Genomic DNA, 25,574 nt, shown 5'->3' on the forward strand with positions numbered 1-25,574 from the left:
AGACGGCAAAGAACAGAGCAATTCAGCAAAGACCAGAGACTTCTTAGACTTGGCAGCAGTAAATTCCAAGTCAAACTCCTGGAGGATTATGATCCATTTCGAGTACTTGCCCCCCAGCAACTGACTTGACAAAATGTACGTCATTGGGTTGCAGTCAGAAATCACGGTCGTGGTGCGCAACAGGATATAATGCCGGAAACGTTGGACGGCGCAAACAGCAGCCAATGCCAACTTCTCGACATAAGCATAGCGAGTTTCCGTATCTAAGAGGTTGCGGCTGAGGTAATAGATAACGTGCTCGTTGCCATCATCATCATCCTGCACTAGAACCATGCTGATAGTGGTATCGGCGACAACTAGATAGAGAGTATAATCACGGTGGTAGCTCGGAGGTCTTAATAATGGAGCTGAGACAAGGAGGTCCTTGAGTCGCTCGAAAGACTCCTGAGCGATAGCATCCCAATGAAAGGGTGTGTCTCGCTTCAATAACCGTGTGAAACCCTTAGCCACCTCGGCATAATTCAGAATGAATCGTCTAAGAAAATTCGCTTTGCCCTGCAAGCTTTGCAACTGCTGCAAAGAAGCAGGGGGAGGAAGATTCAGGATGGCCTCGACTTTGAGGGGATACAGATGGATGCCTTCTCGAGAGACGATAAACCCGAGTAGTCGGCTTGATTCCACGCAGAAGACACACTTATGAGGATTGATCCTAATATGGTAGTGTCGATAGCGGAGAAAAATTTCGCGAAGATGAGAGGGATGGTCCTGACGCTTGACTGAGTGAGCTGGGAGGTCATCCAGGTACGGCTGTACAATGTGACGAATATCATGAAAGGAATAGGACATTGCACGTTGGAACGTAGCGCCGGCATTCTTTAGACCGAAAGGGAGATTCTTATAAGAAAAAGTGCCCCAAGGACAGATAAAAGCCGTCTTATGTTGATCAGCGGGTGCAATGTTGATCTGGTTATAGCCAGAGAAGCCTTCCATAAACGAATAAATTTCGCTTCCTGCACACTCATCGATAAGCTGATCGATGAAGGGTGTACGGAAGTTATCCTTAGGACAGGCACGATTAATATCGCGGTAATCAACACAGACTCGGATAGTGCCCTGCTTTTTGTTCACAAGGACTATATTAGAAACCCAATCCGTCAGTGGAATGGGGTAAATGAAACAAGCTTTGAGAAGCTTTTCGACTTTTGCTTTGATGGCTGCGGCCTTCTGGGGGTGCACAGGGCGTAGGCGCTGACGGACAGGCTTAGCACCTGGGTACGTAGGTATTTCGTGCACCACAATACTGGGGTCGATGCCGGGCATTTCTTCATAGGACCACGTGAAGACATCACGGAATTCGCGAAATAGAGCGGTGTAGAGTTGAACCTCCTCTGGAGTACAAGTGACTCCAATGTAAATGTACTCAACAATCCCTGATTTCACAGAGATGTCGATGGGTTGGGTTTGCGTGATGTTTCCCATATTGCCCTCAGAAGACACTTGATAAAGCTGAATAGGTGTTTGAAGGGGCGGGGATGGGACACACGAAGCAAACCGCTCGAGACATGCGATCATTTCCGGATGGGGAGGGAGAAACGAAGAGCAATGGTGATGATCTGACCAAGGGAGCTCTTTGAGAGACATGGTCTCTATGATGGCTTCATCGGAAGGAAATATTTCCTTTAATGGATCCGAAGTAGCATCATCTCCTAGCAGAGGGAAATGAACATATGAATCGGGAACACTGCCCGGAAGAGCAGGTTCAGCAGGGGGAGCTGATGCAGCGACGATTTCGACGTAGTTGAGCTCGACAAGACTCAATGACATCATATCACCCCAAGAGTCTATCTGATTAGCGGGAGGAAGGACCCATGGATCAGAACGTACAAAGATCATGTTAATAGGGGCGAGATTCAGAGGTGGGAGGGGAAAGACTCCCATTAAAGCGGGATCTTTGAAAAGTCCCGCGCCCACGCTCTCGAATGACTTAGAGGTATGCTCCACAAATGGCACATTCCCTTCAGAAGAAGAGGCGAAGAAGGAGAGCTGGTCCACTGTGAAAATCTTCCCCTCGTGAGGGAAACGAATGACACGGAAAAGGGAGGAAGCCACGGCTTGCATGGCGTATGTCCAGCTACGTCCGAGGAGGAGGTTGTAGGTAAGATTGGCGTCGACAACTTCGACCTCCACTTCTACCGTCTTCCCTTCCAAAGAGATGGGAAAGCGTTGGAGGATACCATAAGGACGAGACTCTCTTCCATCAAAGGCTTCTAACGTCGTAGGAGACTGACTCAACGTAGGAGAACCAATAGCCTTCCAGCAAGCAACAGACATGATGCAAGTTGAGGCACCTTCATCAATGACTGTATGATGAATTGTTTTGCCATTGATGATGACCTGTATAAGGAAAGCGACTTGGTGAGGTAGTCTCGGTGTAAAGCCCTCGAGATCGAAAGAAATCAAATCTGAATCTGTCGGGTCTATGCCACCGATAGCCGATAGCAAGGACTTCCTCTGGGAGGGGCAGCTCTGGAGGACTTCTAGAGCGGACATAGCAGACGGAGCCTGAGCTAAGTCCTCAACAATGCTATAATGCTGGGCAGCACGAGCATTAGGGTTGTAAGACGACTTCCGGAGTACACCTTTCGGAGGGGGTCGGGGGATCGTCTCAGTGCTGGGCCTTTCGATGTGGAGAGAACCAGAACTGGACGGAGGAGTGCTGGAGGGGATCTCCGGCTCTTTCCCGACAGGAGAAGGATATTCTTTTGCTCGAGTAGAAACATGGATGGGAATCATTCCAGCCATGAACACTTGAGAGCCGAACGAGGAAGAGGGTTGAGATGGGTCTGCCACCATTTGAGTTTGCTGGGAAGGGAAAGGTTCTTTAAGCACGGCAGGAGGCCCAGGAGAACCTTTCAATAATCGACTAACTTTGGACCGCCTTGGGGAGTCCTTAGTGTAGTGATCCTCATCACAGATAAGAGAAGGATATTTAGGTTTTCGTTTGGCTCCTTCCTTGGGTGGAGGCTTAGGGGAATCCTGCTTGGGCTGTCTGGAATTATCCTTAGCTTTCCCTTTCTTTTTCCCTTTTGAGGATTTATCCGCCGCAGTGGACTGAACGGTGTTTACCTCGGAGGTACTTCCAGAATTAGATTGGCCCTGAGAAGCATTTCCATTAGAAGCGTTATGTTTTTGCTTCCCAGGGTTCGTGGCCGATTTCTTTGATGACGAGTTTACAGAGCCAATGACTCCGTCAACAGATGGTTTTGGCGGAGCCTTGGATTGTCCAGGCCTCGGGGCGTCTGGCAAATAATCATATAAAGTACCCAACTGAGAGTATAATAAGTCGAGGTACTGAGCACGCGCGATAGCTTGCTCTTCAGTTACACAAGCTCCCATGGCGATGTCTCACGCGATCGCAGGGACAAAGGAAGTCGTGAACCAATCGGTCAGGAGTTGATTAGGAATCCAAAATTTGATCAAGAGACGACGCCGTCTCCATTCATGTATATGATCAGATATATGCGTATCCGTGTCCTGTTTGAGAGACGTAAGGAGATGTGTCCCTGTCTCATACCGAATGGGTAACTGAAAATGAGTTAGGAATGCCATAGCCAGCGAGTTGAAATCTTGAAACGTTCCGCGATTCAGCTCAATATACCACTTAGCGGCTGAGCCGGTGAGAGTTCTTTGAAAGAGGCGGAGCCGGATAGAGTCATCAAGCCATGAGTTCGATGAACACCAAAGGTGATAGGTCATGACATGGGCTTGAGGGTCTTCACCAGCTTTGCCATCAAATTTTGGGCAATCACCGAGTATTTTAGTCGGAACTGGTGGCCAATACGGATTATGAAGAATGGGATCATTCGTTAACTTGGACACATCTGGAAGTTCCAACGTCGCTAAGAAGGGTAATTGAGGGTTAAAAGACATTTGTGGCTGTGGAAGAGAGGCAGTACCAGGGTTCCAACCAGGTGGTGGTTGCCCCCATGGACTTTGTCCGGATGGGCCCGGCCCGAAGGGGCCTTGCCCATAGGGAATTTGCCCGTAGGGGTTCTGTCCATATGTATTCTGTCCATATGCAGACAGTTGACCCTGGGTCTGCCCCCCAGCACCCCATGGACTAGCAACTTGACCTGCAGGTGCAACATACTGATAATTCTGGTAAGGAGTGACCTGCATCTGTTGATAATTTTGATAAGGGGTAAACTGAGTTTGCCCCTGGGGTTGCTGGTAGCCATACATTTGCTGAGCTCCATACTGAGCCTGGTAAGAAGGCTGCGCTTGGTAAGAAGGTTGGGGCCGTGGCCCGCCTTGCATTTGATAACCAAGTTGAGTTTGGGGCCCAAAAAAATGTCCTTGAACAGGTTGGGCTTGGACCATCTGGCCGGAAGGTTGGCCTGGTTGGGTTTGGGATGGACCTGTTTGCCCAGAAGGATGTGCTTGCTGGGTGCCAGGTTGTCCTTGAGCAACCAAGGGTTGTCCTTGCGGAACAGATGGTTGAGCGGGCTGGACGGCCGGTTGACCTTGAGGTCGGCCAGCCTGTCCAGAAGGATGACTAAAACGGGCAGTGGGTTGGCCTTGCTGCGTAGAAAGCTGGCCCATTTGCCCGGAAGGATGCATAGACTGAGCAGCGGGTTGGCCCTACTGTACGTAGGGCTGCCCCCCTTGCCCAGAAGGATGACTAGACTGGGCAGTGGGTTGGCCCTGCTGTACGTAAGGCTGCCCCCCTTGCCCAGAAGGATACCCCTGTTGGACTGTCGATTGAGCTTGCGGAATATAAGTTTGTCCAGCTTTTCCAGAGGGATAACCCTGCTGGAGACCAGGTTGGCCTTGTTGGATGTAAGGCTGTCCTGGTTGTCCAGACGGGTAACCTTGCTGGGTACCAGGTTGCCTCGGATAACTAGAAGGTTGACTCTGATAGGTAAACGATGGACCACTAGCGGCCGAAGGTTGTCCCTGATAGGGTTGTCCTTGTGGGCCCCCAGATTGTCCTGGGTAAGACTGGCCATAATGTGGCTGCCCCTTGGGGGTTTGTACATAAGGTGGCTGGCCTTGATTAGGCGGCCCTTGGAGCTGTGCAGGTATTGCTTGGCCTCCATGAAAAGAGTGAGTACTAGAGTCCCAAGCAATGGATAACGGTACCGAAACCTTAACGAAAGGTTGAGTAGGCAAGGATTGAGAAAGTTGAAGGTATTGACCAGTAGAATCGTAATAAAAGAGAGGACCTTGCGCGTTCGGATCCTGAACAGCTTTCCCATAGGCATCATATGGCCCCCCTCCTGGAACAGGACCAGAAGAGGGTGGAGCACTTTGTGCAGGGTGGACGACTCTAGGAGAGAGTTCCGGCTGGCCACTACTCACTTGACCCTGAGGGGAACCAACACCAGTTTTCAAAGATGACGACGCTGTTACGGCACTAACGACTGAAGTCGAGTGTGCTACACAAACAGTTGGATTCGTGGGAACTAAGGTAACAGGTGTAGTATGGGGTTGTGAAACAAAAGGTCCCGTGGTGGGAGTGAAATGAGGATCCCACATGGTCGTAGCAGGAGTCCTGGCAGCTACCCTATCCCTCAACGACTGATAACACAGGGGGAGTGGAGAAGTAGCTGGGATGGGAGTGTCAACATTCGACACCACAGGTGTCTCACTTGTGCTAGGAGATGTCTCATCCATGTGGGAGGTAGACATTGGAGACGAAACACCAGGGGGGGTAACAGGAATATCGTCCTCGTCAGGCTCCCAGATAGGGTTCCAATCGTCTTCGTAATCTTCGTCACCCGGGGCACGAGAGTTGATAGGTTGGATACTCGAGATAACAGGAAGAGTATCACTTACAACTGGTACCTCAGGAGCAGCGGAAGATGGAGAGCCTTGATCACTTGGAACGGGAGTTGACGGGTCAGCCAGGATGACAAACCCCAAACAAGACCTAAAGGAGTCTAACGATAAAGGACCCTACTCAAACTAACGTACACAAGATCTAACCAGGTGATGTTAACGTGGTTGAATAAATTTTTAAGACACAGGAACTAAACTTGACCTTTTCATGTTTCAAGAGTCGAGAAAAGGACGAAAAGATGACTCTAGTCTTGTTCGAATGTTTAATGAGCACGAAGTGACAAGACGCTTACTGGCACCTTTTCTTTTAAGGAGTCTGAAAAGGATCAAAAGTGACTACTCTGGAGACTCTAGGAAAAGGGTTTATCAAGCAATCCGTAAAACTGCTTATACACCTTAGCAATCGTATGAGAACCAAGGACTTTCCGTACTGCAGTCAATCTTCCCGAATGCTGTGTTCGGTGCGTTACGGTTCGCAAGGCGGCAGACTCGACTTCCTATGGATCAAGGATAAAAGCCTAGTGGGGTCTCCCTATATACGCGATGGTACGTAGGAGCACAATCCGTGTTAGACCACTATCGAGTCACAGAAGGAGGAATCACCCAACCGTAATGTGAAACAATAGTGACTATGTTTAAAGACGTCGGAACACGTCTCTAGCCTAGACCTCTAAATGTTTGCGTTAAGTTCCAATGCGTTTTTAGGTTTATTCAGTTTATTTTATGGTTGATCTTGAATTAAGTTTCGGTTTCAGGTCCTACCGTGTGATCTCTCACAATTGTCTAGATGCAAACTACATGCCAAAGAATACCATTTCGTTCGATGAATCCTAACTACGAGAGGGTTAAGAATTTTCAATCAAACAAAATGAACACAATCAATCAAACCATATAATGCAACTAATGGCAAGGAAATGAAACTTTTTCTTTTGAGAACACAAATCAATGAAACGGTCTTTTTCCCATTAACTATTGAATGCAAAAGATATCAGTTTGATTTCTTTTCCAATGGCACAATGCACTTAAAATGAATTTTGAGAGACAGCAACACCGAGTAAAGAGAAATAAAATCACTCAATGAAAAACACAACAAACGTGAAAAGAACCGGTTGAGCCCAAACAACTGTAATCCGTGTCTCGGTAGTGAGAAGTAATCGAAACAATACGAAGACTGGTTCAATAACGATCACCTAAACAACCAAGCAAAGAAAGCAAAGAGGAAGGTTTTCTCAAAAGCAAAAGCAAGTAGTAACGAATCTTTGTGAACGAGTAACAAAACAAAGCCAATCCAACGAAAACGGGATGATAACACCAGGTCACAGGACACAAAAACAAGATCCGCCCAACAAGACTTCGCAAGCAAGTGCTTCAATGTTCAGACAATAGAAATCAAGTCATAAACCAGGTGGAAAGAGCAGGGGATAGTCAAACCAACAGGCTCAGGAGGCAAAATTGAAAAAAATTCAATTCTACAGGATCAGCGCGGGTGATACACAGCAACAAAGCGCTGACCAGAAACCACGCGTAGCAACAAAGCGCTGTCAGCGCGGAAGTACACGGCTTAAACGCGCTGGTTCGATTTTCAGAACCGTCGCGACTGTTAAACGTACAAGCGCGATGACCACGAAGTCAAAGAAACAGCTATGCGATGTCAGCGCGACTGTTTTGTTATAAACCGCGTTGAGGCTAAAAAACAGGCACAATCAAGCCAAAAGCTCCCAAACCAAGGCAATAACTCTTTAAACAATCAAGGCACCTCCCAGACTGAACCAGGAAATCTAAAAGCAGAGAACTAATCCCCAATCTTTGAAAAGAGAGTAACAATCAAACTCAAAGCAAGAATGAACAAAAAAGGACAAAGGCCAGCTCCCCAGCGGAGTCGCCAAATTGTTGGAGAGGTAAATCCCCTCTACGGATAGAGGCGATCCCTACTAGCCCAGAATGGGTCTAGCAACAATCAATCAATGCTACTATGCAAGTTCCTAATTGCAAATAAAAGATAGGCAATGAACACCTACTTGGATTCCAACGCTATTGTTTGATGAAGAGCCGTCGCTCCCGCTCCTTCGCTTTGGCTGGTCACAATCCTCCACAATCCTCGTGGATGGACACCTGCAAACACAAAGAGAAACACAAACACAAGCGTGAAATATAATAAATGCAATTATACATCAGTCAGAAAGGACATAACTCACATTAACCATTACAAAGACAAATGAGAGTGGAACCATAATAGTAGTCATCTATTATTAATCAGTAACAGAGAAGAGTACAACCAAAGTTCTGACGTCGAATCCTTCTCAAGAGGGTCCAGCCAGCAAGTCTCTTAAGCATTCACCCTTGGAGGTAGGTCTCCCAAGACAAAAACTCTCTCTCACACAAGTTCACACAAGAAAGCAACACTTCACAACCTTCCTTAAGCTCTCTAGCAATCCCACACTTGTCACACCAACTACCTACTAGCAACAGCACTCTAAACACTATCAATTCCACACTGTCAAAAAACTAGCTGCTCATGGCAATGGTAGAGGCTTAAATAGGAAAAGGAGTCTCCATGAATGGTGGGAGGATGAGCTTATCTCCAAGGAAGGTGGCTCAAATGACGAAACAAACATGCCAGAGAAGGGAGGGCGACATTGACAAGGCCAACAACCAGGTCTGGAGTCATTTGGAAGGCCGACTGTTAGAACAAACTCGCCCAAACAAGATCAGCGCGGGCGTATAACTGCACTGGAGCGCTAACGTCGCATCTGAATAACAGAGAAGGTTATGTCAGCGCGACTCAATATAAACAGAGGATGCGCCGGTTCATGAAATTCGACTGGCAGCGCATTTGTTGTATTATGAGGCGCCAGTCAGCGCGGTTATTTTAATAACAGTCGCGATGATGGTAAAAACTTTGGCAAAGTGGGTCGCTTGGCAGCATTAGAGAGCATGAGCATGATTGATTTGAACTCATGACACAATAGGGAGACTGACAGGGAGACAATGACAAATTACTGTGTAACAATGACCATCACTGGTACCTCGTTGCCGTGGCATTTTCTCATCACTTTTCTTGCCATCAGCTAGGTGGCTATGCTCACCCCTTTGTCTTGAATGCTACTAATGACGTAGCCCCTCTGCTTTTTCTCCAACTTGTATTTCTTCTTCATGGCTTCTCCGCTTTTGCCAGCTATTTCCGCGGGGTCCCTTCCCGTACAGGGAAGCTGAGAGATCCTGTGAATAATCTCCGCCATGATGGGAATAGGCTCCTCTAGCCACAAGTACCCATCGTGCACCAGGCAAAGCAGTTCCCTGATGACAAAGATCGTGATCAGTGCTTGGTGAAAGTGTGGAATCCATAGGAGGTGGAGTAGCCCGACCTCTTCCACCTTGAGCAGCCATTTCCACGGATCTTGCGATATAAACGACCCCTCCTTGCTCTATTTCATGAGTTGGCTAGTCTCCAAATGTGGGAACGTTTCACTGTCTACGAGGTCCCAATCTTCAAATTTCATCATGGGCACATGACCCAGAACTGAACCTTCAAATAGAATTCCCTCTGGGAGGAGTGGGGTTTCGAGTGTGCTCTTAACGGCATCCAAATCTTTGGGTACTTTTGCTTTCCCTCTCCGCGGAGGGACATACTTGGGTAGTTTTGCTGCAACGCGCACTAGCTAAATTTCATCCTCCATTTCTTCATCCACCTCGATCTCTTCTACGAAAGCCTGGGGATCCTCCTCCTCATCATCTGTCTCATGATTAATAGTCTTGCCCTTATATTCCATAGACAGTTTACCAAACCGCAGATTTCGTGGAGACATCCGGACCGGTCCTGCTGCCTGTGGATCCCTTTTGGGCCTCAGTGTCCTGGGCGATTTTGGAATTTCCGGTGCATCCCCCACCAACGGCGTAGTGCTCTACGCGAATCCCTCGGTTGTTGACATCATTCTGTTTAGGAAGTCCTGCGTCTCCTTCGATAATGTCTCAAACACTGAACTTGCTCTCAAAGCCTCTAAATTCGTAAGGTCCATACCCAATTGATAGTGCAACAATTGAATTCTCAAAAAGCCAAGGGTTGTTCGGTGGATAACCACCTATGATTTATAGGACTTTTTGAACTCAAATTCGATCATTCCCCCCTCATTCAGCTCATTAATGCGAGATTGGCGACAGATTTTCCCAAATCTAGTTTCGACTATGTGTCTTAATTGCCCACTGCCTGTTCCTCGTTGCCTTAAATTGGAAATCTTATTATGAACAGTGGTACCAACGGTCACTTCCCAGCCTACTTGTACGGCAACGCAGCCCCCTATGCGTGGGTGTGACCTCTGTGACATACTGATCCTGCGCGCAACCTCCTTATCGCGCAGCTCCCATACCGACTCTTTTATATTCTCGCGCTCTCTTTCAACTGCTTGGAGCGCTAATATTGTGCTCCCTACAGAGAGTCAGGTGGTCGCACCACCTGTGCGAGGCTTAAATTCACCTTCTATCCTAGTCCACGAGCACCCATCAATTACCCTCGCGAAAGTCAGCACCGCGCGTTCTTCCTTATGCAGTGCGCTCCCCTGGTTACTTTGTCTGGTAAGGTGCGGTCGCAGCCAGGGTAGCTAAGCCACAAATTCTTGGCGGCAATCTTCTAATGCAGTAGTATGGTTTCCCATATTTTGTCCCGTCATTCTTAGTCTATCGACGCGACATGCTTGCGTGATTTCGTTTTCTAGTTTGTTGATTTCTGCATCCATTAACATGCTTTTCTTCCTCAGCTGTACCCAATCTTCTTTGAGTTTGCGAAGTTTAGTGTGCCCTGGCTGAATTGCTTCCCATAACTACATAATTACTTCATCCGGTTCCTCGCGTACTGTCCTAGCTGTGGGAGTCGTTGCATGAGGATTCCTCTCTGCTCTTATGGTCTCATCTCCGTTCTTCAGCGTTGGAATCATTTCCGCACTCAGGTTTTTGCACATGACCCTATAGGCCCATCCAACCACTGGTACGCGCAAGTCCCAATCAGTTCGTCTTGCTTGGTGAACTCTGTTCAAGATGCCGCATACCTTTTTGAATGCTTCTACATGGAATGTTTTTGGTGAGTGTCGCCTTTCCTGTTGCTGCGTCATGTTCCGATTTTGTATCCTTAGTTTGGGGTGTGCTTGTGTGAATTGCACAACAGACATCTGCACCCATCAACACAGGTGGGTGCACAAGCTGCTCCATCCTAGCTTCCCAACTCTTGTTCGAGGCTGGGGGCTTCCAAACCATAAGCGTATCATCCTTCTACATTTGTGGCAGCCCTCAAAATTGACTTGATGTGTACCCCACCATCGTGCGGGTGTTGCGCTTTCAAATTTGCTCAAGAATTCATCCACCACTATCATCCCATCATATGTCGGCAGCTCTCGTGCCTATGTTGTCACGCAACGCAGTGATCTAATCATCATTTTGCAATTCAGCATTGTCATTTCGTGCAACCGATTTAGATGTGCTGTTTATTAGATTACAATAGCATAGAATTAGATTAAAGTTTGAATTAGAATATCTTAGATAGGAATTGTTAGATCAACAACATCGAATTCTACACACACACACTCATAGATTGGGAAACTAGTCCCATTATCCCTAGTCGGACCCACTATACCAAACGGATAAGGAGCTGCCAACCAAGGTCCGGACCGGGCGGGTATCCCCCTTGTTGTCGACCCGATTTTCGGGGCTTCAACAAATCCCTAGATTTTTTATTGTGTGTTACTTTGTTTGTTTTTACTTTTTACAAGACCTTAGGTGTGGATTATGAATATTATTTAATTTTAATAATAAAAACTTATTTGGATTGAATCTATTGGAAACATTTTCAGAAGTTACCGATAAAGACCTCCCTATTAATGGGAATCCTAATCCTTTTCCTGATTTTGCAAATGTCGGTCCTCCTTATATGGCTACATTGTCTCTTCCTGGATTCACGATAGGTTTACTTGTATGGTTGTTCTCAACTTCTTTAATTCCAAATACTCCAATTGTACCAACTCAACTGAGTTCTCCATCTCAACATCACCAACCTACTATTGACCCTTTACCTTCTTCATCCAACATGTCCTCCTCCCTTTCTTCTTCTTCGCTTGGTAAAATCCTTGATGCTAGTAACCAAGTGACTAAGAAGAATAAGAAAGGGAAGAAGAATAAGAAGCAATATAAGAAAGTAGTCAACCAACCAACCATGGCCATAAGTATTGGTAATGTTGAGGGAACTTCTACAATGCATCGTAAGCCAAAATACCCTTGCAAGATTTGTAAGGGTGACCACTTCCTTATCAATTGTCCTAGTATTCCTAAGGTTTTGGAAGTATGGTCAAATAATTCTCATCAACTTACTATTGATCCATCAACTCGTGATTCTCAGATTCTGGGGAAAAAGCTTAAAGTTAGGTTTCCTTGTAGGTTATGAAAAGGGACTCATCATAGTCACCTTTTCCCTCACATGGATGAAGCCTCAAAATTGTTGGAAAAACTTACTGTTTCACAACAACTTTCCAACTAATTACCGCAAAATTTCTCCCCCTTACTGTCAGTTGACGAAGTGATTGATCTAAATCCAAGTACAGTCAATCCCACTCTTCCATTGGAGGGTGAAACATGTATCACTCGGGTTGATGGAGTCTTTTTTTATCAAGTGGTCAAATTGATTCCATCTTCAGTCGATCCCACTCTCCCTTTTGGGAATGAAATTTATACCTCTCAGGTTCTTCATGTTACCTTAGATTCTTCTACACATGGGGGCATTTAATCTGTTGCTTTTGATCCCCATCCAAGTAATGAGGCTATTTCTTTTGACTAGAATAGACAAAAAAAACATCATCTTCCTTATTCCACCCCTTTCCAAATAACTGTGAAGGATTATGGTAAGAATGTGTGTTGCACAAATGTAGATGAAGGTGCTTCTATCAGTATTTTATCCTCGACTTCTTGGAAAGCTTTGGGTTCTCCTCAACTTGTGCCTGTTACGCAAAATCTGATAGCTTTTAACAAAACCGTTAGTGAACCTTTAGGGATACTTCCTAAGCTACCTATTACTCTGGAAGGTAAAATTGTTTCTATCGATCTTATGGTAGTCCAAGGTCTCTTGGATTTTAATTTTCTCCTTGGGTGAGACTATGTCTATGCCATGAAAGCTGTCGTATTGACACTCTTTCGCGGGATGTCCTTCCCTCACAATGGAAACATTGTGACGGTTGATCAACTTTCATATGTTGATCTTGCTTTGACTATCAGTCATCCAACACCCCTAAATGTTCATTATATGGAAGTGGTACCTACCTCGCCACAGGTTAATTATGTGACAACTTGTCCCATGTTTTCAGTTACCGATGCAAGTAAGCCTCTCAATGTCTGATTGACTTCCTATGACTTAGATCCGATAATTGGTATAGAGAACCTTATGAGGGAACTTGAAATGGATTTTCTTACCCCTTCTGATTCTCTTCACATGTATTCCTTCTAGACATATATTCTTCCTTCTGATGAAGATATCTTGGAGTTTATGGTCGGGAATTATCCCTTGGCATGTGTTTCTTCCATTTGGAAGCCATGAAACAAGTTATATGAGGATGGTTCCTTTTCTGTGTCAACCTCGTTAAAAAATGAAACAGGGTCTCATGATGATGGTTCTTTTACTGTGTCAGCCTTATTAAAAAATGAAACAGATCCTTATGAGGATAGTTCTTTTACTGTGTCAACCTTGTTAAAAAATGAAACATATCCTTATGAGGATAGTTCTTTTACTGTGTCAACCTTATTAAAAAATGAAACATATCCTTATGAGGATGGTTCTTTTACTGTGTCAACCTCGTTAAAAAATGAAACAAGTGCATGAGGATGGTTCTTTTCCTATGTGAACCTTGTTAAAAATTGAAATAGGTCTCATGAGCATAGTTCTTTTCCTGTGTGAACCTCGTCAAAAATTGAAATAGGTCTCATGAGCATAGTTCTTTTCCTGTGTCAAGATCATTAAAAAATCAAACAAATCCTCCCCTATTTGAGTTGAGTCTTTTACTAGAACTCATAAATGTTTAGTCGAATATTTCTTATCTCGTAAATAAGCCTTCATTTCATCCACCTATTAGTAACCAAATGAATGAAACAAAGTTTGGGGGGCATGTTCCCTTTCAGTGATTATGCTGGGGGCATGAAAACTTATCTCAAGCATAATTTTCTCTGTTTCAAGCTTATGTAAAAATGAAACGAGTTTCAAGCAAAAAATTCCTATGTTTCAAGCTTGTGTAAAAATGAAACCTATCTCGAGTCCATTTCGGTTATTGTTTTCAAGGCTCATTAAGCTCATGAAAATCCCAAGCTTCTTTTGCTATCTTTTCATGTCCGTAAAGCATACATGAAAATGCCGATTTCTTTCCATCTTTTCCTGCTCGTTAATTAAATTGAAAGTTAGTAATAAGAGTATATTTTTATCACTTTTTTGAACTCGTTAAAATTTACGAAATATCTAAACCATAGAGTCCTCTTTTAAGCCCTTTTCAAACTCTTTAAAACATGAAAATATTGTCGAGCACTTGATTGTTCGAACTTGTAAAAGTAAATGAATAATCATCCACTCAGTATAAGTTTACCCCTTTTATGGACTACACTGGACTATTTACAAAAACGATATACGTTGACTGATTATGATCAATAGCGTTCTCTCCTACATTATTTTATCCCTTTTTAGGTTCGTGGGATGTATTTTCGAAAAAGAACATGGCGGAGTTTTCTTATGTTTATCTTCTGGCTCCCTAAAACTAAAAATACTGAGCTTTACTTTCTCCGGGCTTGTTAAAATTTTACGATAAAAGAACTGAATTAGTTTTTTTTTGTCTTTTTCAAACTCTTAAAAGGAAATGACATTGAGTTACTCCTTTAATGGACTCGTAAAATTAAATAGTACATGACTCATTAAGTATAACGAGACCCAACCACTCCTTCTTAGGGTTCGCTAACAATACTAGAATGGAGTCGTTTGAAGGATGAGCTTACAGGACAAGCATATGTTATCCTCCTCAAGCTCGTAAAAAAATAAAGAGGTACTTGCCAGTAATAGTGGGGGGAAATTGGGAAAATGTATTCATTTTGTATTCAGGCAGTACGCCACTCTTGAACACGACACTCCGTCACATTTATGTCCAGGTTGGAAAATCCATTTGTCTTATAGTTAATCAAACCTCATTGAAAGTCTTCAGTTGGTTTTGAGTATTATCATTGAGTCAAATGTTGCTAAGTCAATTATCATGTCGTTATGTGTTCAAGATAAATTCAACCCTAGTTCATATTCCTTTACAACTTTTAACCTTCAGTCGCGTCAGTCGTCCCTTAGTCAGTCCTTGCAGACTATTTTCCAGAACTTGACATTGTGTAGGCTTTCCTGCGACAGGTCACTTCCTATTGACTTCAACTCATTATCTAGGAAGTTGATCAAGAAACCTTGAGTACCTTGAGGCATGCATGCCTTAATGGCAGGTTTCTCACTTTCGACGATAGGTTCTCATCATTGGTCTTCGATCGAAAGATTCTATGAGTGTTAGACTTCAGATCACTTCTTCACACTTCATAGATTATACTAGGAGTAACTTGAGAGCCATTGCTATTATTGGTGGTTTCTCTCGCGCTTGTTAATGGTTCACATCATTGACTAGTAATCAAATGGTTTCTACCATGTTCAACTTCAAGACATTCACTCGCATGGATAGATTCATAATATGGATCGAGAGACGAAGATCAAGACCCTGGATCTAGTTTCATCAATCCAGGTTGTGAGGAGTTTTATATTCATGATCATGTAGACCAATTCATAACGGATGGTTGCATCCATATTGTGTCTACTATCGATATGATTCTTGAGTTTTTCTATATTTTTCATTGAGTTAGCTTTACTCTAGGTATGGGAATGCCTACCTCAATGATGATTATATATATTTGCATTGTAATCCTTGAATGTTTCTTGCAGGTTTCTGACCATTGTCTCTAATCCGATCTTTGGCATGATAAAGCACTTCAATATTTAAAACTTATTTTCAGACTTTGCACTTTAGGGGGGAATCTATTACACATCATTTTGTCACCATGACACTTGATTGATATAAATGTATTTCTCGCCATCTGTGAACATGTTCCATTGAACTCCCTTAGAGGTCAACAATTAAAAATCCCTTGAAGAAGATGAGAATTGTGGGAAAATGGCTTGTACACCTTATTAAGTATGACTTGCATACTATTCTTAGAAGTTTCTGTGCATTCGTTGTACGTATCCTTGAGAAAAGCGCAAAATTGCACTCTATCTGCCACTATAGACTGCGTAGGTGAATGAGAGAAAAATAAAAATAAAAAGTGAGATATAGAATCATTGTTGGGCGAATATATCCCAGCTGAAAGTTCCCAGGTCATATCTATTCGAGCCAAACCCCTAAGATGATGGACCTAATTCCCTTTCACTAAGGAACCCTAGTTCCCCAATTAGGGGATCTCATCCTCCTCTTTTGGATCTGAAGCTTCTTCCTCTTGGCCTATAAATTGACAAGAGGGTAGAGGGATTGGGGAGGTTAGAAAAAATAGACTTGTGATGTTGAATTGATATTAGAATGCTTATCATCTAAGGAAAGGGTTGGAGGCATTTGGGAGGAATCTCATGACATCAAGGCAAAGGCTGTAAGGCTCTTCTTTATCCTTGAATTAATACAAATGAATGTTTTTTTCCATTGTATTATCTTACTGAAATGACGAATTGTTTATAGTTCTTTAGATATTCATTAAGGCAATTTCAATTTCTAATCTCCTTGATCATTAGATTAAGCTTGTTTGAATTATTATGTTGCTTATGCCTTTGATTTTTCTTATGTTTTTGGTTGCATGTCTTTTCAAGCATGTCACAAATAGGCTAGAGGCTTATTCACCGTCTTTTATACTCATAATTAAAATGAAGTAAGCTTGGGGAAAGAGATATTCAATTGTCTGTTTGTTTCTAGTTTCCTTTAGTATCTAGGGAGATTGCTCTTGTCAGCAATCTGTTACACAATCATTTTGTCACCATGATACTTGATCAATATAAATGGATTTTTCGCCATCTATGAACATGTTCCATTGAACTCCCTTAGAGGTCAAACAATTAAAAATCCCTTGAATAAGATGAGAATTTTGGGGAAAATGACTTGTATACCTTGCTAAGTATGACCTGTGCACTTTTCCCAAAAGTTTTTGCGCATTCGTTGTACTTATCCTTGAGAAAAACGCATAACTGCGCTCTATCTGCCACTATAGACTGCGCAAGTGAATCAAATAAAAGTAAAAATAAAAAGTGAGATCTAGAAGCATTGTTGGGCGAATATATCCAAAATGAAAGCTCCTAGATCATATCTATTCGGTCCAAACCCCTCAGATGATGGAGATATTTCCATTTCTTCAAGGAATCCTAATTCCCCAATTAGGGGATCTCATCCTCCTCTTTTGGATCTGAAAATTCTTCCTCTTGGCCTATAAATTTACCAGAGGGTCGAGGGATTGGGGAGGTCAGAAAAGATAGACTTATGTTTTTGAATTGAGATTGGAAGGCTTATCACCTAAGGAAAGGGTTGGAGGCATTTGGGAGGAACCTCATGACATCAAGGCAAAGGTTGTAAGAGTCTTCTTTATCCTTGAATTAATACAAATGAATCCTTTTTTCCATTGTATTGTCTTACTGAAATGACAAATGGTTTATAGTTCTTTAGATATTCATTAAGTAAATTTCAATTTCTAATCCCTTGATCATTATATTAATCTTGTTTAAATTGTTATGTTGCACATGCCTTTTATTTTCTTATGTTTTTGGTTGCAGTTCTTTTCAAGCATTGAGAAGATACATCAAGACAAGCGGGGATATTCATCAAGCATTTCGCAAATAGGTGAGAAGCTTATTCACCGTCTTTTATACTCATAATTCAAACGAAGTAAGCTTAGGGAAAGATCTATTCAATTGTTTGTTTGTTTCTAGTTTCCTTTAGGATCTAGGGATATCGCTCTTGTCAGCAAGAGGGATTTATCCACCTAACAAATAGGGTTAAATATTCTTAGAGGCTACAAATAACAATTAACTAAGCACGATTACACATGTTCTCATAACTATATAAGAGGAATTGAATCCATCTATAAGGCATTACTAATTCTTTGAACACATTGAGCTAATACATATATTGAAGCCATTGTTGTCAAATAAGTAAGCATAAACACACAATTTATCATATCAATCATGAACATAAAATTGAACAACACAATCTAGGCATTCATTAACATTCATAGACACACAAGATCTCATACCAGTCATAAGCATAGTAGTGAACATCACAATTCATGATTTAAATACATAATTGTAATATCCTTATCTATATAACTTAATCTGGCTGGCAATTAAGGAGGGACTTCCACTCTCCACCAAATCATAGGCCAACTACATCGCATCTTCCTTACAACTAACCCACCCCAAACCATATCCAATGTCCGAGGAATATTTTCTCAGGGGATTCACATCAAAGGCTTGGTTAAACACTCAAAAGATGGAATTTGTTGTCTGACTGGTTTATCAAATTCTCTCTAGCAACAAGCACCAAGGTGGTTTATCAGTTGTACCTACAACAAACACTACGGTGGTTTATCAGTTATTCATAATAGTAAGCACCATAATGACTCACTCCTTCCTCTGAGTTCATTCACATATATTCACCCAAGGTTTTTATGGGGTATTGCTCAGTCTCATCATTCACGTGTGGGAATCCATTGTCCATGTGGTTTATCAATTTCCTTTTCATAGCAAGCACCACAAGGATTTGCATTCCACTATCCAGGTGGTGCTATCTTTTCATAGCAAGTACCACAATGTTTTTTAGTCCATTGCCTAGGTGGTTTATCAACTACTTAACAAGTAACTTAGTGACCCAAGTTCCCTTTCTAGGAGGTTTATTAGCTATACAACAAGCATCATAGTGGTTTAGTCATCTATTGAGCCTCCCACTGACCACATAGGCTTAGAAAACATAGTTCAATGGCCTCACACAGTTCACAGGGATTTCACTTAAAATTCATAGAGGATTTAACCAAAGGTCAAGTATTTATTGTATTGGTCTATAACCTTGATTGCACAGGATTTATATACTAGCTTAAAAGCCACTTTGTATTCCACTGCTAGTACTACATAATTCCCATACACTCCAATGATTAGTAGTGAGTGCACTCTATTTTTCTAGCAAGAGAGAGAGAGTGAGAGAGAGAGCATTCTCTATTCTCTTCATCCATGCACTCATTTCCTTTCTCTTAGTGGGGCCGCAGGCCTACCTCTTTGATGCGTGAGGAGGAGGGGCACTGCTTCTCTACCCCTTTGCCCCAATCATATCTCATGACTTCAATTGTCAGGAGGTGGCTTGTTAAGGTCTATGCCACTGCCTCCAATCACATCTCCTAAATTAACATGTTAGTTAGTTTTCTCAGTTGGGTCTAGAAATAATAATTCAACATTGAAATTCAAGGTCGGGTTTCATGGCCTTGTAAGAAAGCAAGCAGGCTCACCTAGACAATGAAATTCATAATGTCATCCCCTACTTTAGTTAGCCATCAAAAAAATTAAATTTAAGTGTTTACAACATATTGTATCAAGCATCTATAGATCATGTGCCCACATTGACATTTCAATCACATTACAAAAATGGGGGTAAATGCGAGGTCTATTGCAAGATATATGCCCGGAGGCAAGTTGTTAAGAAGTGAAAACACTATTTGATGGGAAAGGAGATAATAATCATCACAGATCATTCACTACAATATCTAGAAGCCTACAATAAGCTACAATAAACTAGGCATTATATGTGGATGTGATTTTTAAAACAATTTCATTTGGTAATCAAGTGTAAGAAGGGTGACACAAACTAGTTGGTCAACATGCTTTCAAGGCCAATCACATCAAACATCACAAATTTGGGAACTCTAATGCACATGGAGACATTCACCCATGATGCATTCAAAGAGGCATATTCAGAGGGTGAAGACTTCAAGGAGACATTTCAACAATTCCAGAGCTAGAGTCAAGTGCATGATGGTGACAACACATTTCAATGCCATCTCTATGATAGGTTACTTTACAAGATGGATAATTTGTGTTCCTAAAGGTGAGTAACTACAATTTATCATAGAGGCCCACACCTTTAAGGTTGTAGGGAACTTTGGTGTGGGGAAGATAGTGGCCAACTTGCAAAGGTATGTGTATTGGCCTTAGATGAAAGAACATGTAGCTAGGTTCGTAATAGGATGCATGCTTTACCAACAAGCCTAGTGACAGGAAACAAAGTCTATATCATCCCTTTCTTGTACCCACTCATCCTTGGGAAATCATTTCCATGGAATTTGTGGGAGGTTTACCAACAACCAGGAAGGAACATGACAACCTGTTCGTGGTAGTTGACCTATTCAATAATATGTGTGTTCTAATGCCTTGTGAAAAGACCATTAACAAGAAATAAGTAGTAAAATTTTTCTTTAGACGGTTTGGGTGCACTTTGGGATACCAAGGAGCATCATTAAACAATGACATAAGATTCTCAATGCATTTCAGACTACATTGTGGGAGAAGATGGGCATCAAGTTAAACAGATATATAACATTCCTTCCACAAATAGATGGGAAAATAGAATCATTTAACGAGACTTTGGTGCAACTTCTAAGGTCTAAAAGTAGAAGCATCTAAAGACATGGGATTAACATTCATTATATATACAACACTCTTATAATAGAGTAGTTGACTCTTCTACTGGTAATTCCCCATTTGGAACTTGTTTTGGATATTTACCACCTCCACTTTTGGATATTGCATATGGGAAGCAAGGAGGAGTGAGGGAGGATCTTACCGAGGTTTCCTTAAGGGTAGAAAAAATTGTTGAGAAGATTAGGAAAATCCATATATAGGTACAAGAGAAATTCTAGAAGTCCTAGGTAAAATATAAGGTTAGGCATGATCAACACAAAATAAAGAAGTTCTTCAAGGTGGGAGAGAAAGTATGGTTACAATTGAACAAGAAGAGGATACATGGTTTTGGTAAGAAAATCAAGGGTATGTGATATGGTCTCTTTGACATACTGGAAAATGTGGGAGATAGTGCCTAGAACCAGTCTACCCCTATACATGTGCATTTAAAGAGTGGTGAATGTAGAGAATATAAAACTTTGTAAGCCTTTGGTGTAGGGCGATAAAGAAGTGCTATATCTTTGTTCTTATTTTTGACCTGCAGGGTTAAGCCCAAATATATATATGCTACAAAACCTCAATTTATGCCTAAATAACACCTATGCAGGGTCTTTATAATATGCAGAAAAACCTTAAAACTACACATTTTACTATATATATAATAAGCTCACAGGCCTAAAACCTAAATATTTAAGCATAACCCCAAGTATTATATATTGGCCCTTTTTATATCGGAATGGAACACCAATGGATGTAAAACATGGTTCCTAATCTTGTTCACAAACTAAAGTGCAAAGGCACCTAGCTTTCGATGCTCGATGAAATCCTACATGGTGAAATTTTTAATAGTCCTCATGAGCTATGCATAATTCAAACTCACTAAACACTTTAACCTTCCTCTCTTGTAGCCTTTCTTTGGTTTAACACTGATTAGAATCTGGATTAGGGGTAAAAATTAGCTCAAAAATAAAAGTTCCCTGAATTGCTCGAAACCTGATCAATCACGTTCGTCTCGACGATATGATCCCAACGTAACTCATTTCATTCAAAACAGCTTTGGTATGAGGAAAATAGAGCCCGCTGATCTCTTTGCCAAATAGAAGAATTTTTGAAAAAAAGGTAGTCACTGCATAGTCAGTAGTCTGTACTACTGACGTGGCAGGTGACTAGGAAAATTCAACAATGGTCAATGGCCTATCAGAGTTCGACAAGTGGTATATTGTTATTGGTATGTAGGAGTGGTGACATGGCTCGATTTTATTGGTTCAGAATGGACCAATGAGGAGGGGACATGTGGCAAGCCCGGAGGTCGCCATGTGTCCCTCCCCAAAGGTCGGTTGTCACCACCCAGTAAAATTTTATGGCAGGCCAGGGGGGTCGAACCTGAGACTTGCGCTATACAAATTCCAAGACATACCATTACACTACGCTAATCATTCTTAACATGTAATGGTTTCTGTTAATATTTGAAGTTTAATGATATGGTGGGGAGCCAGCCTGCAGGCCAACCCCCTCCCATGTGATCACTCGACATAACTGCCAACTAGCAGTTAGTAGAATTGGAGACCGGCGCAACAATGGTAACTGTGGCATTTACTGCCACAATTTTTCCACTACCACGAAGATCGGAGGGTTAAGGCTAACGATTAGCCTAACCGTGTCATTTAAACACGAGGTGTTAGCACTAAACTCAATTAACTGTTAATTAATCTGAGTTTAACATTAATAATCACAGTTGATTCGGTGGCATATTTAGTGGACCCTCCAATTTCAGCGCTAACTCCATTTTTAATGGGACTAACTGGAGTTCCTCTAGTTTTAGAGGAGTTTTACTAGGAGAAACTGTTTTTGACCATAACTTGGGAAAAATTCGGCCAAATTGGGATCAGAAAAAGGTGTTCCTAGATGATTTTGATGCTCTGAGAACATTGAAGTAGGTTGTAGGAGTAGTAGAACATTGTAGACAACACTTTTTCCATATTGATCTAATACAGAGGCCCAAGCTATGGAAACTGGACTAAGGAGATGTAGCCTAGGAGGGGTGAACTCCATTACCAAAACATTGTGTTAAGTGTTCAATTAGATGGTTTCCTGTACATTTGTTTGCTATTGTTCAATGCTTGATTTTTTTGTTATTTTTCTCATGAACTTAGCATAACACTTGACAAAATTTACATGTTTTCATTCACAAACACCATAAGGGAACCTATGCACATGAAACAAAAGATAAGCAGGTGTTTTTAATTTTGAATTTGAAATTAGCACAGAAAAACTAACATTCAATAATAGATCAAGTTGGTATCAGAGCAAAGGTTATTTGCTTGATTGCTTGAGTTTTGTGCAGTTAGGGTTTTAACGGTTGTATATTGTGAAGCTTTTTGATGCATTACAAGTGTGATGTCAACTTCAACAAGTGATGTTTCTAATTTATCTTCCTTAGCAAGACTCTTTGATGAAGAGATGTTGCAAGAGTTTATCATCATGAGGGATATGGTGCAAGAGATGTATGAAGATAGGAAGGAGAACGTTATACTTCAAGAGAAGTTGATGGCCATGAAGGAGGAGAAGCAAGAACTTCTTGAAAAGATGCATGAGATGGAGATTCAACTCCATGATGCCAAGAAAGCCCTTTCCAAGTATGTGCATGGAAATGAGGTATGCAATTCAAGTTTATCTTCAATTTCGTCTCAAAATGAAAGTTTTGGAGCTTTTGAAAGACACACTAGAGGAATATGGTTCAAATTATTGATGGAGATGGGCTATGAAGGTAAAGGGTTAGGCAAACATGCACAAGGTATAGTTGAGCCAATTGTTGTTGAGGAAAGGCCTAGGTATTTGGGTCTTGGTTATGACAACATGATGGAGAATGCTACAAATCCAAAGAGACATGTGAAGGTTTTCCAATAAGGACTTTCATTACATGTCCATTACCTCAAGCTTGTGAAGTTTGTGCTCATGAGGAATGCAAAAGTTTTATACCCACTTTGCAAGAGGATGCCCATAAGCATGCAACTAGTGGAAATGACAAACAAGAGGATGTTGAAAACTCTAAGGTCATTGAAACCATTGTTGGTATTTTGAAGAGAGCCACTACCTCATCAAATTCACCTCCTCAAGGAGGTGACAAAGGTGAATGTGCAAGGTATAAATCTACCTTTAATCAAGTTTCTTTTGATTATGATAAACATGGTAATTCTTCACATAAGATTTGGAGAAAATTTACATGATATTTTTGTGGTTTGAATAACCATAATGTTTCAAGGTGTTGGAAGAGGATAGTCATACATAGGAAACTTTCAAAACAAAAGAGACAGAAAGCCAAAGGTCCATTGGATAATGGAAACCATGTTGAAAAGAAGTTTCAATTATTTTTCACTCATTTCCATAAGCGGGATCATCTTGTAGACAAGTGTTGGACTTTACATCAAACAAGTCATCCATGAAATTTGAAGAAGGTGGAGAGATATTTTGGCAAGAATGGAAAAGATGATTCCACAATTGATGTGGGTCAAGATGATACACATGATGAAGTGCAGCTGAAAGAAGCGCCATTGAAATGGTTTGGAAGGAGATGGTTGGATTTCTTAACCAATTAAGGCTTTGCATGTCTTTTGATAATTGAAAATAAGGCAAGATTTGCGTTTCCTTATTATTTGGATGCATTTATTTTCTCCTAAAAGTATGTTGCATATTGAATGAAGCAAGATTTTGGAAAAGTAGAGCTATGTTGACTCACTTAGATGTAGCAATGATGGCAATTTGTAAATACAAATTTGCACGCATTTTGCATTCTTGAACTTGCATGTTTACGCCAAGAAGGTGTTCGAAAGTGGAGTATGTTGACTCATTTTGTTGCAGCAAATTTGGTCATTTCAACTCTTTAAGTACTCATACATACTAATGGGATTCTTGTACTTGTGATTGTACTTGTGAGAGAGTTGAGAATTGTTATACATGCATGCGAGTTTGTGTGTGTGAATAGTGGAATTTTTGATAGTTTCATGGTGCTTGAACATGCATGAGTGATTGTCTTGTGTTGGTTGATTGCTTTGTCAACATGTATGTTGTCAACTTGAGAATGTTGATCATTTGCACATGCATGAGTGTTGGCTTGTGTGGTCGATTGATTGTTACATGTATGTTATATCGAATTGGAAGAGTTGATTTTATCTCAAAAGATGAAAGGGATATGTGACGAATTGTTTCATGAGAATGTGGAATTCTTATTGTAAATCGTCAAGTGTTTATACATGGTTTTGCTTGACTTGAAGGTTAGTTTATTTGAAGAAGTATGTTTTGTTGACTTGTGTTTAGTCGATATTTATACACCAAGATGTAAGAGTACATGGCGATGTTCACATGATGTGACATTTGTTGCTTTGAAGAAGCAAAAGGAAGAGGTCGTCAAGTTATATTCTTGCATGAGTGTTTTTCAAACACCATTAACTTTGAAAAACAAGATGAGTGTGTTTCTTGTGACAAGATGTCGTAGGATTTTGGAAGGTCCACGCTTGAGCAAGAGGCTCATGATTAGCCTTCATTCTCAAATCATGACATGAGAAGCATGTTAATACTAGAGGATGATGAAATCAAGAAGCGAAAGTGGACAAAAATTCCAAAAAAAATTGCAGCCCTTGTAAAATATCAAATGGTCTACAATGCGATTTGATGTGTTGATGCCAAGAAGTGAAAGAGATGGCAAATGCATTCTTCCAGATGTGGAATTTGGAACCATGGAGGTAAAAGAATGGTCATTTATTTTCTTTTCTTGTTATTATTGATATTGGAACTCATTGTTGTAGTTCACTCAGATGGGCTTAACTTGGAAAAGTGGTTTCCAAGGAGAAGCTTGCATCAAATGCATGTGTTGCAAAGGAGGAACGTGATTCTCAATGGGAAGGCCATCAGTCAGCTTTCCAAGCACCAAGGGACTGCTTTGGTATAGTAGGGTAATCAACAAGCAGCCAACAAGTGTTGGATTGGGTCAATAGCAAAAGGAGAACATTGGTTG

This window comes from Pinus tabuliformis, chromosome 6 (genome assembly GCF_031772625.1).
Source record: "Pinus tabuliformis cultivar Carrire ecotype Pingquan chromosome 6, CPIR1, whole genome shotgun sequence".
Classification (NCBI taxonomy): domain Eukaryota; kingdom Viridiplantae; phylum Streptophyta; class Pinopsida; order Pinales; family Pinaceae; genus Pinus; species Pinus tabuliformis.